General features: G+C 39.0%; 1 protein-coding gene across 3 annotated transcripts in view; it reads left to right on the top strand.

The window, feature by feature from the left end:
- Positions 1 to 10,701, top strand: part of rabgap1l (RAB GTPase activating protein 1-like) — a 113,674-nt gene that overhangs the window by 46,733 nt on the left and 56,240 nt on the right. The gene's annotated exons all lie outside the window — the stretch shown is intronic.

Here is a 10,701-nt window from a genome sequence, read left to right as displayed (position 1 = left end):
GAAGGAGCAAGAGAAAAATGATGGAGAGCAAAAAATAGGGAGATACAAGCAGTTTCATGCTTATTTTTGGATGCTTTACCTTTGTTTCTTATGTTTGATATCTAGTTTTGGCACACAAAATCAGAAAGCAATTCATTCACAGTAACTATTCAGTCAACCAAGAGCAGCTTTCTGGTCCAAGCCTGCTCAATATTCATAACCGACACTATATCAGGAATTCCCTTTTATTTCCACAAATGGCAGCACTCTCCTCACTTCCTCTTTCCCTTTCTACCCTGCCACTTTCCTCCTCCTCTTTCCGTCCTAATTGAGAAAGGACCACCTGACCATCTTTTGAGGTGGGGAAGTCATAATTGGAGGGGAAGCCAGTTCCTGCCTCTTTGTGCTAATAGTGGAGCCGTGCGGCACCCATCAAAAGCCTTTGATGGTATAAGGAGGACACGCTCAACACACACACACCATCAATCAACACACCCTCATACATATTGCATGGCCTTTGTCAATCTTTAAAAATGTAGCCTGAGGCTATGGCGAGCTGACAGGTGTTGATCTAGGCAAAGCTGATTGTGGGCTCTTACAGTGTGTAATGTGCAGTGATGAACATGTTCATATGTTCATATTTATAGTCTTGCGTTGGTTAGGTGGCTTTAATGTCTCTGTTTAAAATTAATCAGTTAAGAGTTACCTAGTTATAAACCTGGTGTGGTAGTAGTGTGCTGGTATTTCTGCATGAACATCTGGAGTGTCTCACTGCTGTGTTTGATACCATCTTTGCTAGAAATTTGGCAGTTTAACGAACCCAATCCAAAAAACTTTTCATTTCATTTTGTGCACATTGGTTTGTGGAAAAGTGTCTCCACATTTTTATTCATAATTAGAATATCCAAATCTTGTCTGGATCTTAGTTGCACTTCTTAGTTATGAGGTGAAGCAGTGCTTATCTGGGAATAAAACACAATCATCATTATTTTCCATCACCAACAAAAGTTACAGACTTAAAGAAAAACATCAGGTTGTTGCATTCAACATCCGTGGAGAATCAAACTCAAACCTGCTTAGGTTTCAGTCAGTATCACTCGCTTGTAAGTCGATAATGGGTACTGTGTAATTTGAGCTAGCTATAATGCATAGTAAATATAGTCATTGATCATGGAAACACACAGTGATGCTGCAGAAAGTACCTGCAGTTTCATGAGAATAGTGTAAGAGCCTTTCAGCAGAGCGCACAGTAGAGGCTTGACATTTCATCACAACACGGTATCTTCTGTTTTATAAATGTCACTGTTTCTCTAATTGCCATTATTGCTTAGAGGTTACATTTTCCATCCAGTAACAAAATGGTTTAAGTTCAATCTCCATAGTGGACCTGAATCCTGTCAAAGTGCCCTAGAGAAATAAATGGAGCACTTACCTGCCCATTCATTGCAGGGTGTCTTTGATAGGAACATTAGAAAATGCCTAAAATGTGGAATCACAGGAAGCCTTCATCAACTGCTTTTCAGAGTTCAGTACTTCCATTTCACCTTTGGACCTGATGATTGCCATAGGCAGGCCTTCTATCCATCAGGGGCCACTTGACTGACTTTCTCTTCCATCTTCTCTAAGTGCTTCGACTCTCTTAAATGACCACATCGGTTTCACTGGTTTCAAGCAATGCTCAGGATTCCACTTTGAGTTTGAAAAGTCAGATTCTGCAAGTTCACTGATTGTCCTTTTAGTCTCTGTTGCATCATTGCTCACTATTTTTTTGTCTTGAGTAATGCTGACTCCACAGCCAAGAAACCACTTTGTGAAATCCCACCTTGCCTTTGAGCACCATAACATCTCTATGACTAGCGGCAACTATGAAAATCAATTTAGTTCAGGGTTGTTATTTTGTCTGTGATGGGACCACATTGGCTATGTTGCTGATTTGGCCAGTAATGCTTCTGTCTGCCTGCTCAGGAAGAATTTTCTACGCTGATAAGTTTGCATGGGTTATTTTTAACCTGACAAGTAATATTTGTCGTGTTTTCCACCTATAAGGGGAAAACTGGTAAATTTCAACCTGCTGTATTTCCCATAATGGCCATTATGTTGCCAGTGTGACTCTAGGGTATCGTGCTAACTGTGCACTCGCCACCTCCATCATAGAAATTCAGGTAAATGAGGAGAACATATGCTGAATGAGCAAACCTCCCGCAGCTTTCCAATTTAACATGAATTTTACATGAATAATTGTAACCTTTTGTATTTGGACTGAAAATAACCACAGACAGTGGACTCCTGCAAACTTCATTATTGTTAACTGCATAGTCATAATGGCCACATTTATGGTAAATACATCAACAAGATGATTTAATAAAATAGCTCTTTGTAAATACATTACTGTTTTTAAAGCAACTGTCAATGTTAAAGTGACTTAGTCGTCTCATACGCTGCTAAAGTATTACAATAAGTATGACATATTTAAAAAGTAGAAAATAAATATTAAAGAAGAATCTGACAACACAGAAATACAGTGTAGACTGACAACAACCACATTATAGAAACTGAACTGAGAACTAGTTATTCATTCATTTAACCAGTGTAATAATCATTATAATGATAAATTGTCAGCAATGATCTACAGCACCACCTCTGTCCTCCACCTTTCCAACCTCTCCATGCCTCATGATGAGAAGCACTAAAAATTTAACACCAGTAAATCTGCAGGAATAATGACTAATCATTTTAGTCCAAATCATTATATTCTTAAATTAAAAAGGTAAATCAAAAGAAAAGCTAAACCTACCACAACTTAAAAAAAATAATAAAACCTTTATCCTCTATTTTTTTAATTTGAGGCAGTGAGCAAATTTGAGCAAATTATCTGTAAACAGTGACGTATGTACAACACAGCTTTTTATCAATAAAGCAAATAATAAAGCAACATTTAAAATCATATTGGCATTTAAAAAAATGTACTAGACATTTTCTTTGCTGTTTGAAAACTAAAATAAAAAAATCCACAGGGTGCTATTATTATAAGTTATATTATAATATTATAATATATTATAGTATATAACTCATTTAATAATATGAGTTAACTCAATGAAACATTTGTTGCTGTCTTTTGAGTAATGAGGAATGACGTCAATATTATGCTTCCATGTGCAAAAAAAACCTCCATTTCTGGTCTGTTTAGACTGTGATGGATCCTCCTCTTTTCTCATCCATGGTCAACAACTGAGCTCACCACAGCTGGCACATTGACCTGCAGACATTTTTTCTCCTGTTCGAAAAGGATTTTATTGTGACAGAATGGAGCTCATTAACGCATTCACTTTCGAACACCGTCAGTCCACTTTCTTGACAACTGTACGAGGGGAAACATCTTAAGATTTTTTATTACTTTTCTCTTCATCCTCTCATCAATTTAGAATGTGATTTAGCTTAATTTGCACCAATATTCTGCTCTAGCTATTCTTAAATAGAGGACAAAGACAAGCCCCTTGACGGACAGTGGAGGACAAACCTGTTTTTTACTCTTAACCTCCCAGCAGAACTCAGATACTGAAGCTCTGCCAGCAGATGTACAGTCAGTTTCTCTAATTTTCTCTCAGGGCATTTTAGCTGAATTAAATACTATAAGACAGTCAAATTACCCCCTTGGCTCCTTAGCATATTTCCTCCCTCCTCCTACCTCCCATCTTTTGCTCTTCTTTTTCTCTCTCTCCTCTATCCTGAGGCAGTAGCGCACCAGACCTGACTGTGTTAGGCAGTTATTTAGTAGTGATGGTCCAGCAGCTCACCTCAGGCCATCGTTTATATGGCTAGTTCTTCCTCTGTGGCATTTAGCTTTGCTACTGTTGCCAAGGTGGAAGGAGGGGAGTGAATAAGTGGGTGGGGGGAATAGTAGCTGTGTCTAGTGTTTGCTGGGCTCTGTGGTCAGTCAGTCAGTCAGTCAGTCAGTCCGTTTATCAATGGCTAAATTTAGTCAGTAAACCACCTGCAAAAGTTTGCTGAAAAAAGGGGAAAAATATACATCATTACTAAATTTCATCTTCATCACAAAAGGTGAAATCATTGTCAAACATGGACTAACAAACAAGTGGATAAAAAAACTTTAGCAGTGTATACATAACCAAGAAGTGGCCTGTTTCTACTAGGCAAGATTAATTCGTGTTCAGTTTACTACCTTGTGAATGTGAAAGTTGTTTTGTTTATATGTGAGGTTGCAATGTAGGTTGCCAGCATCAATATTTCTGTGTAAAACACACTTTCACATTAAGATGACCAAGATTATGCGTCTAGGTCAACCATTATAAAATAAAAAATTAAGTATTAATGAATGAATTTGAATGAATATTTTGGTACCATTTTGACAAAGGCAGTGTTTCCTACACTGTACATACAGTGTCGTGTATGTTAGCACTAAAAACTGAAAATAAAAATAAACTGAATTTCAGTCACTAGCATTTTCTCCAAAAGTGTTTCATACTTGATTTCTGATAAGCTGTACTGTCAGTTGGTGTATATAATGACTGATGAGACTGCCAGCTATCCACTACTACACCCCCGGTTACAGTGTCTCTATTGTCTCCCTGATTCTTCCTAACCGAACATCAGGACTTAAGAGGCACCGTGTCGCTATGGAAACCCTGAGCTGAAGAAGCAACATGGTTTCTGAGAGTTTATTTGAAGTTTATAAATAGGGTGCAATTAAAATGGATGTTAACATTGGCTCCAAAATAGCATCCTCTTCATTAATCATTCATATGCACTTTTATTTTGAAGATGCAGGGGAAGAAAAATGTAGCCACAAAAGGAAGTCTAAATCCATACATGTTGGTCTGGTTGGTGTGTGTGTGTGTGTGTGTGTGTGTGTGTGTGTACTGTACTGTACTGTACTACAGGCACGCACAAGTAACAAGTGAATTGAAAAGAACAAAGAGCCATCTACACATGCAACAGTTCACTTAGCTTTACTCTCACAGACCAACCCGCTGAGTGTCTGACCGTCCACTTCCTCCACCTCTGTTATCCCTCAGGGTCTTATGTTCCCACATAACAGAGACTCAGATCATATCCTGCAGTAAAACCGCAAACAGAAAATGTCAGACATTTGGGGTGTGGGGGGGTGCACTTTATCCACTGACCTCTCTCAATGATGCTATGTGTGTGTTTGTGCATATGTGTGTCTGAGTGTGTTTATAAGAGAGAGGAGGGCACCACATCCTGCTCCAGCACCAAATTGTCCCCTACCAAATGCAGATTGGAACAGGACAGCATGTCCTGTTAGGGACATGTTAGCTTTTGTGCACTTCAGTTTGCAAAGACATCCAGAATTTCAAAGGCTGTTGCACTTGGTACACGTAGTACTAATATATATCACAGAAATACCGTTAGTGCAGTGAATAAACTGTAATACTACATTTAAATGGAACTCGAGAAAGAGTGCCATTAATACTGGAAAAGTCTGTGCAAAGTGTCAAATGTAGAGAGAGGCATAGCATCAATGTTAGCAGGATGAGGTGGTGTTAAAGTTTGTAGACCAAAACTATTAACTTTGTCATCATGTTGTTCTTAGTGAAAATCCATGGGTTCATTTTAGGGCTGCAACTAATGACTCATCAATCTTTTCATTTATTATTTTTTAAAGTTAAAAATGCTCATCAATGCTTTTTTGTTCTCACCAACTGTCTAAAACCTAAAGACATTCAGCTTCCAGATCAAATGAAACAACAAAACTAATTAAACTGGTTGAAAGGGCAGCCTCTTCCAGTCAGGCTGTTAGCATTGTAAAAAGGGTATTTGGGTATTTCAGCATCTAGTTGACTAGTCAGCCAATGACATGATGCCCTGCCTTCATGAAGCTTTAATGAGCTAACATTGAGCAATTCTCCTGAAAAATTGTCAGTAATATTTTTAATACATTTTCTGGCAATCTAAACTGATGTAAATCCTTATAAAAGTTCTGTTGCCCTTCAGTTCTCTGGTGTGTCAAGTGTTTTCTCCAACCTGCTTGCTTGTCACCAGTTTCACTGCAAGCAAAATGAGAAATTTTGCTTTTGCTTTCGTCTGAACACAGTGACTGCACTCCCAACTCTGCTTATTGAAATGCAGAACCAGCCGGACCATTAAAATGCCACGGCAGCGATACAGAGACAGATGAATTTGCAATCTGCCAGGCGAGCCAGCTGTTGCCCCCCCCCACCACACTCAACCCTCCAGGGAAGCCTCTAGAAACTTCCTCGCCAGCAACCAAGGACAAAGACCTCAGGGGGAGCTGGTTTTTAATTACCGGGCTGCTGTCCTCTGAATATCACACCAGTAGATTATCTTGCTGTGTTACACTAAAATGAAGAGAAATGAGGAGGAGCCAGGTGTGTCAGCAGAGACGGGTGGTGTCATCATTATGTCCGCCTGTCAGACTGTGTTGTGACTAGAGGCTAGACTTTAGTTCAGTCATCAGCCTTAAGTTATAGTACAGTCTTTGTTTTTGGTCTGTCTTACTTTCAGAATTAGCACCACACAAGAGGACCAAGACATTTTCCATTTTCTTCATTAATCTGGCATTTTAGGAGTTTTTTAAGAAGACGTAGAGTTTTAATCTTTAGATATAAAATGTTCCTCAGAGCTGCAAACTCTGTTATCACCTAAATTTCCAAGGTGGAACTTTAAGTTTAATCTTATGACTATACATAGAACACTGAAGGCAGTTTATACCTTCTCCAGCTTCAGGAGTTTTTTTTTTCCTGAAACCATTATTTTTTTAAGGAGGCCAGAAGATGTCTTAGTGGAAATTAATGGCAGACCTTTAAATTGCCTAGAAGGCACGTTATATTTACCTCTACAAGGAAAAGATGTGCTGAGTATACATTTTTCTCCTTAAAAGCACCTATGTTTATAGCCACACACTTTGACAGATCAACAAAGGGAAACGTATCAGACGAGGCTGTGTTTTGTTTATTTATCCGAACACATTAATGTCACGAGGCTGTGTTTTGTTTATTTATCCGAACACATTAATGTCACGTATTACGTTCAACAAACATTAATAAATGTGAATAATATTTATTAATAATATAAATATTGTAGTCATTGGAAGGTCATTACAAGTGCATACATATCTTTTTATAGATGACACTTCCTTCCCTCCTTCGGTCCTACTCTATTTTTTGGGAACGTTTTTGTCATCCAAACGCAGCCTGTTTGTCTCTTTCAATACTGGCCTTCCTTTGAGGGAGCAGCCGTCTATCCAAAAGATGAAGAGGCTTGCTAATATTCTGGCTGTCAGTCATTCAGCTACCACTCTCATCCTGCTCTCCCCTTGTGTCATGCTGCCTCTCGCTAGTCATTTCTCCATCCTTTTGTATCTGTACTCTACATTCTCTGCAATCCCATCTGTCCTTTTTCCTTCCTCCTTGACCTTTTTATCCTTACTATGTTTTTTTTATGTGTGTTTCTCATCACTCAGTGTTGTGTAATGACAGTGTGTGTAAGTTGTGTTAGATGTCCGTAAATAAGAAACAATGGTGCTTCGCATTGAAGCAGAAATTTTCTCCAGCCAGTTTTGTGACTTCATGTGGACTCTCGCCCGGAATTGCTGCAGGGTGCAGCCCTGTAACAGAGCTGCTCTAACACACCATCCTGCTGGTTCATCACAACCTTTGCTCTCTAACGTGACCCATAATGCACCACTCTCCACTCAGACTCAGATGGCGCAGCACTTGCTTTTGTTTTCTCTTTCCCATCAGAGGGAATGGTGTTTGAAGAGATTTGAATTTATCCAATTGATCCACCACTCGGCCGGGGTGAGAAGGAGGAGAGAAAAGGAGCCTTCTGACTGAGAATAGAATCAATAATTAGGTTTGACAGTGTATGGAGATGAGTAAAAAGTACTGTAATTATTTCTCTCATCAGCATTAGGAGTGTGTGTTACTGTAAAACCTGCTGTGAAACCTGCCTGAGGGAACTGTTAACCGACCAAAGAGAATTTGATTGCTGATTAATTTTAAAATGTTTTTTTTAACCCTGACAATAGTAAGATCCAGAGAAGAAACACTGAATAATTTGAATGGGATGAAGATCTAAAAATCTCTCAGTAGCTGCAGCCCAAAAACCTGTGCTGGTTTAACACTGGTGTGACCCCCTCATGTTTTCCGCCTTCAGCTCTACACAGCAGCAGGCTGCCTCTCATTGTTGAGAATATTGTAAATGAAGACATTCAGCTGGTGTTCAAATTAATGTATTTAGTGGGATTTGCTTGTTGTTGTCCAGAGATAAACTGGATATAGTATGTGTATTGATACAGTAAGCTATACTGGGATCCCCATTTAGTGGTTTGGAACTCATACATTACTTACAATGTGCATGCCTACATTCATAATAAGGACAGACTGTAATTGTTATTGTATGGAGCTTTCTTTGTCTGTATATTTTCTGGACAGAAAATCCTGGTAAAAATGTCTGTTTTTGGCTAATCCAGCAAATGAAATCGCTTACATATCATGGTTCTCCATCGCATTAATGAAGAAATCATAAAAATTCAAACTGACCATAAAGCAGTCATGTGCACTGATTTGCAACATCCAGATATATCTACCACAGTTAAAATAGTATTGCAAAAAATCTCACTGTATACATTCACCTCCTAATAGAGTTATACTGACATTTTTGGCAAATTTGTTTGAAAGTTGTGCGTTCATCATAATCAAATCAATCATAACAATCTCTGATCTTCACTGATCACATTTCCCTATGAGTGGCAGTTGCTGGAGTTGCTAAGTAGAACATTTAGGTTTTGTGACTAGCTGGGCTCCCTCTGTAATTATTTTGTACACACAGTTTGACTTTGTACCCAGCAATCTGTCATCATGGTTGCCTCCAGCAGTTGAACAGCTAACAGCATCCTCTCTGATTGGTTGGTCTGTCACTTCAGGACTTAGTGGGCTCTGAGTGTTCAACTGTCTGAACCCAGCGTATTTTGCTCCAGCCTCATCGGTTTAGCAAAGCGTGGCTGCTTCTCTGTCGAGGGGCTCAACAGCCAGCACCCTTGGGCCCCTTCCACACCCGGGAGTTGCATAACACTGTCAGAAGAGAAGGGTAACTTGAGAGCTCGCTGCTTTAGAATTGCATAATAAGGAGAAAGAAGGAACTGCTTCTAAGATTCTGCATTTACATTTTTACATTTTAAGCATTTAACTACCACTTTAATCCAGAGAGGCTGAGAATGTGAGAGCAGGTAGGTGGTTCATTATCTTGCTCAAGGACATTTTGAAAGGATTCAGTGCTGTTGATGGACAGAGTGACTCATACTTCTGAAGCAAAATGTTGACATATTCACCTTGTGCTGTGCAGCACACTTAAGTATAGTTTTTCTGACCATAGAATGTTTGCTTCATATGCCTTATGTAGAAAAGTACCAAGATTCATGCAGAAATTCATGAAAACCTCAAAAAGACAGATGTGTGATCTCTCTTTACTTGATTAGAGACAGACTGACTGATTCCTGATACTGTACCAAAGTATACTGTAGAAGTAGATCCAGTGTATCTACAGCACGCTATTCTTTTACTGGAAAAACTTGACCTGTCTACCTGATACTGTGGACACTTGCAGAACAGCATGACTTCACTAAGGTCACTAAGTCACCAATGTCAGCTAGCCCTATATGAGTGACCAGTGGCCCTTAAGGTCCCTGGTTTTAGCTTTCCTCCAAATAGAGACATGGGGAAGCTAACAGATCCTAATAGTCAGCAAGGTAAACAATAAGTGGACAGAAGATTTAACCTGTCAGCTGCAAGAGCACACTTGACATGGAACTCCAGTGTCAGCTCAGCTGTACCAGCCTCTGAATGAACAGTTTTTATCATAAAATGACAGGTGTTTGCTTGTATCGCCTTCAAGCTTAGTATAAATTAATGCGCAGTTCCCAAGGCAGCGATTAACATTTAAAATATCCCCCATCTAGCATCTGCCCTTTTACTGCTTTCCTCTACTAGTATTGCAGCAGATGCAGTTTAGTTTCAGCCACTAGAGCTTGTTCTTTGTCATACGTTGTAACTAGAACCAAAATTGTAACTCAAATATTTACCAGCTGCTCAGACACACTGCTGTCATTTAAAAACAGCCTCTAGACATTTTTATTCAATTTTGCATCCTCATAAGTTTATTTATCGTGTCACTATTGTCACCTATGTGCATATAGGTTTGTCTTCTGCTCAGCTGCAACTTACAGTTATCTTTTAATTTTATAATTTCATTCTGTTAGTGGTTTACTACCTAAAAATTCACCTTTTCAGAATTTCCCAGAGCCAAAAGTAATGCCTGTAAATTGATCATTTTTTAAGCCATATATAAGCAAATGATTCAGCCACTTTTAAGAATTTTACATTGATAAATGACCAATAAGCATTACTTAAGTATCTTGATGCCCTGGTAGCTCACCTGGTAGGTGATGTGCCCGATGTACAAAGACTCCACAGCGGCCCAGGGTTTCATTCTGACCTTTGGCCCTTTGCTGCATGTCACCCACCACCTTTCCCTCTTTCTCCCTACCATTCCGTCACTCTTCAGCTACCACTATCAAATAAAGGTTCATAAAGTCCACAAAATATATAACATAACATTTTAATGCATTTAATTTGAAAGACATATAGATGTCAGTTGGACAAAAGAACTGATCTATTGTAAACTCCAATAAACCTCTCCAAACAACTGAAGTTCAAGTCATAC

This window comes from Larimichthys crocea, chromosome XVII (assembly GCF_000972845.2).
Source record: "Larimichthys crocea isolate SSNF chromosome XVII, L_crocea_2.0, whole genome shotgun sequence".
Lineage (NCBI taxonomy): Eukaryota > Metazoa > Chordata > Actinopteri > Sciaenidae > Larimichthys > Larimichthys crocea.
Note: the sequence above shows the minus strand (reverse complement) of the source record. Positions and strands in the feature narration are given on the sequence as shown.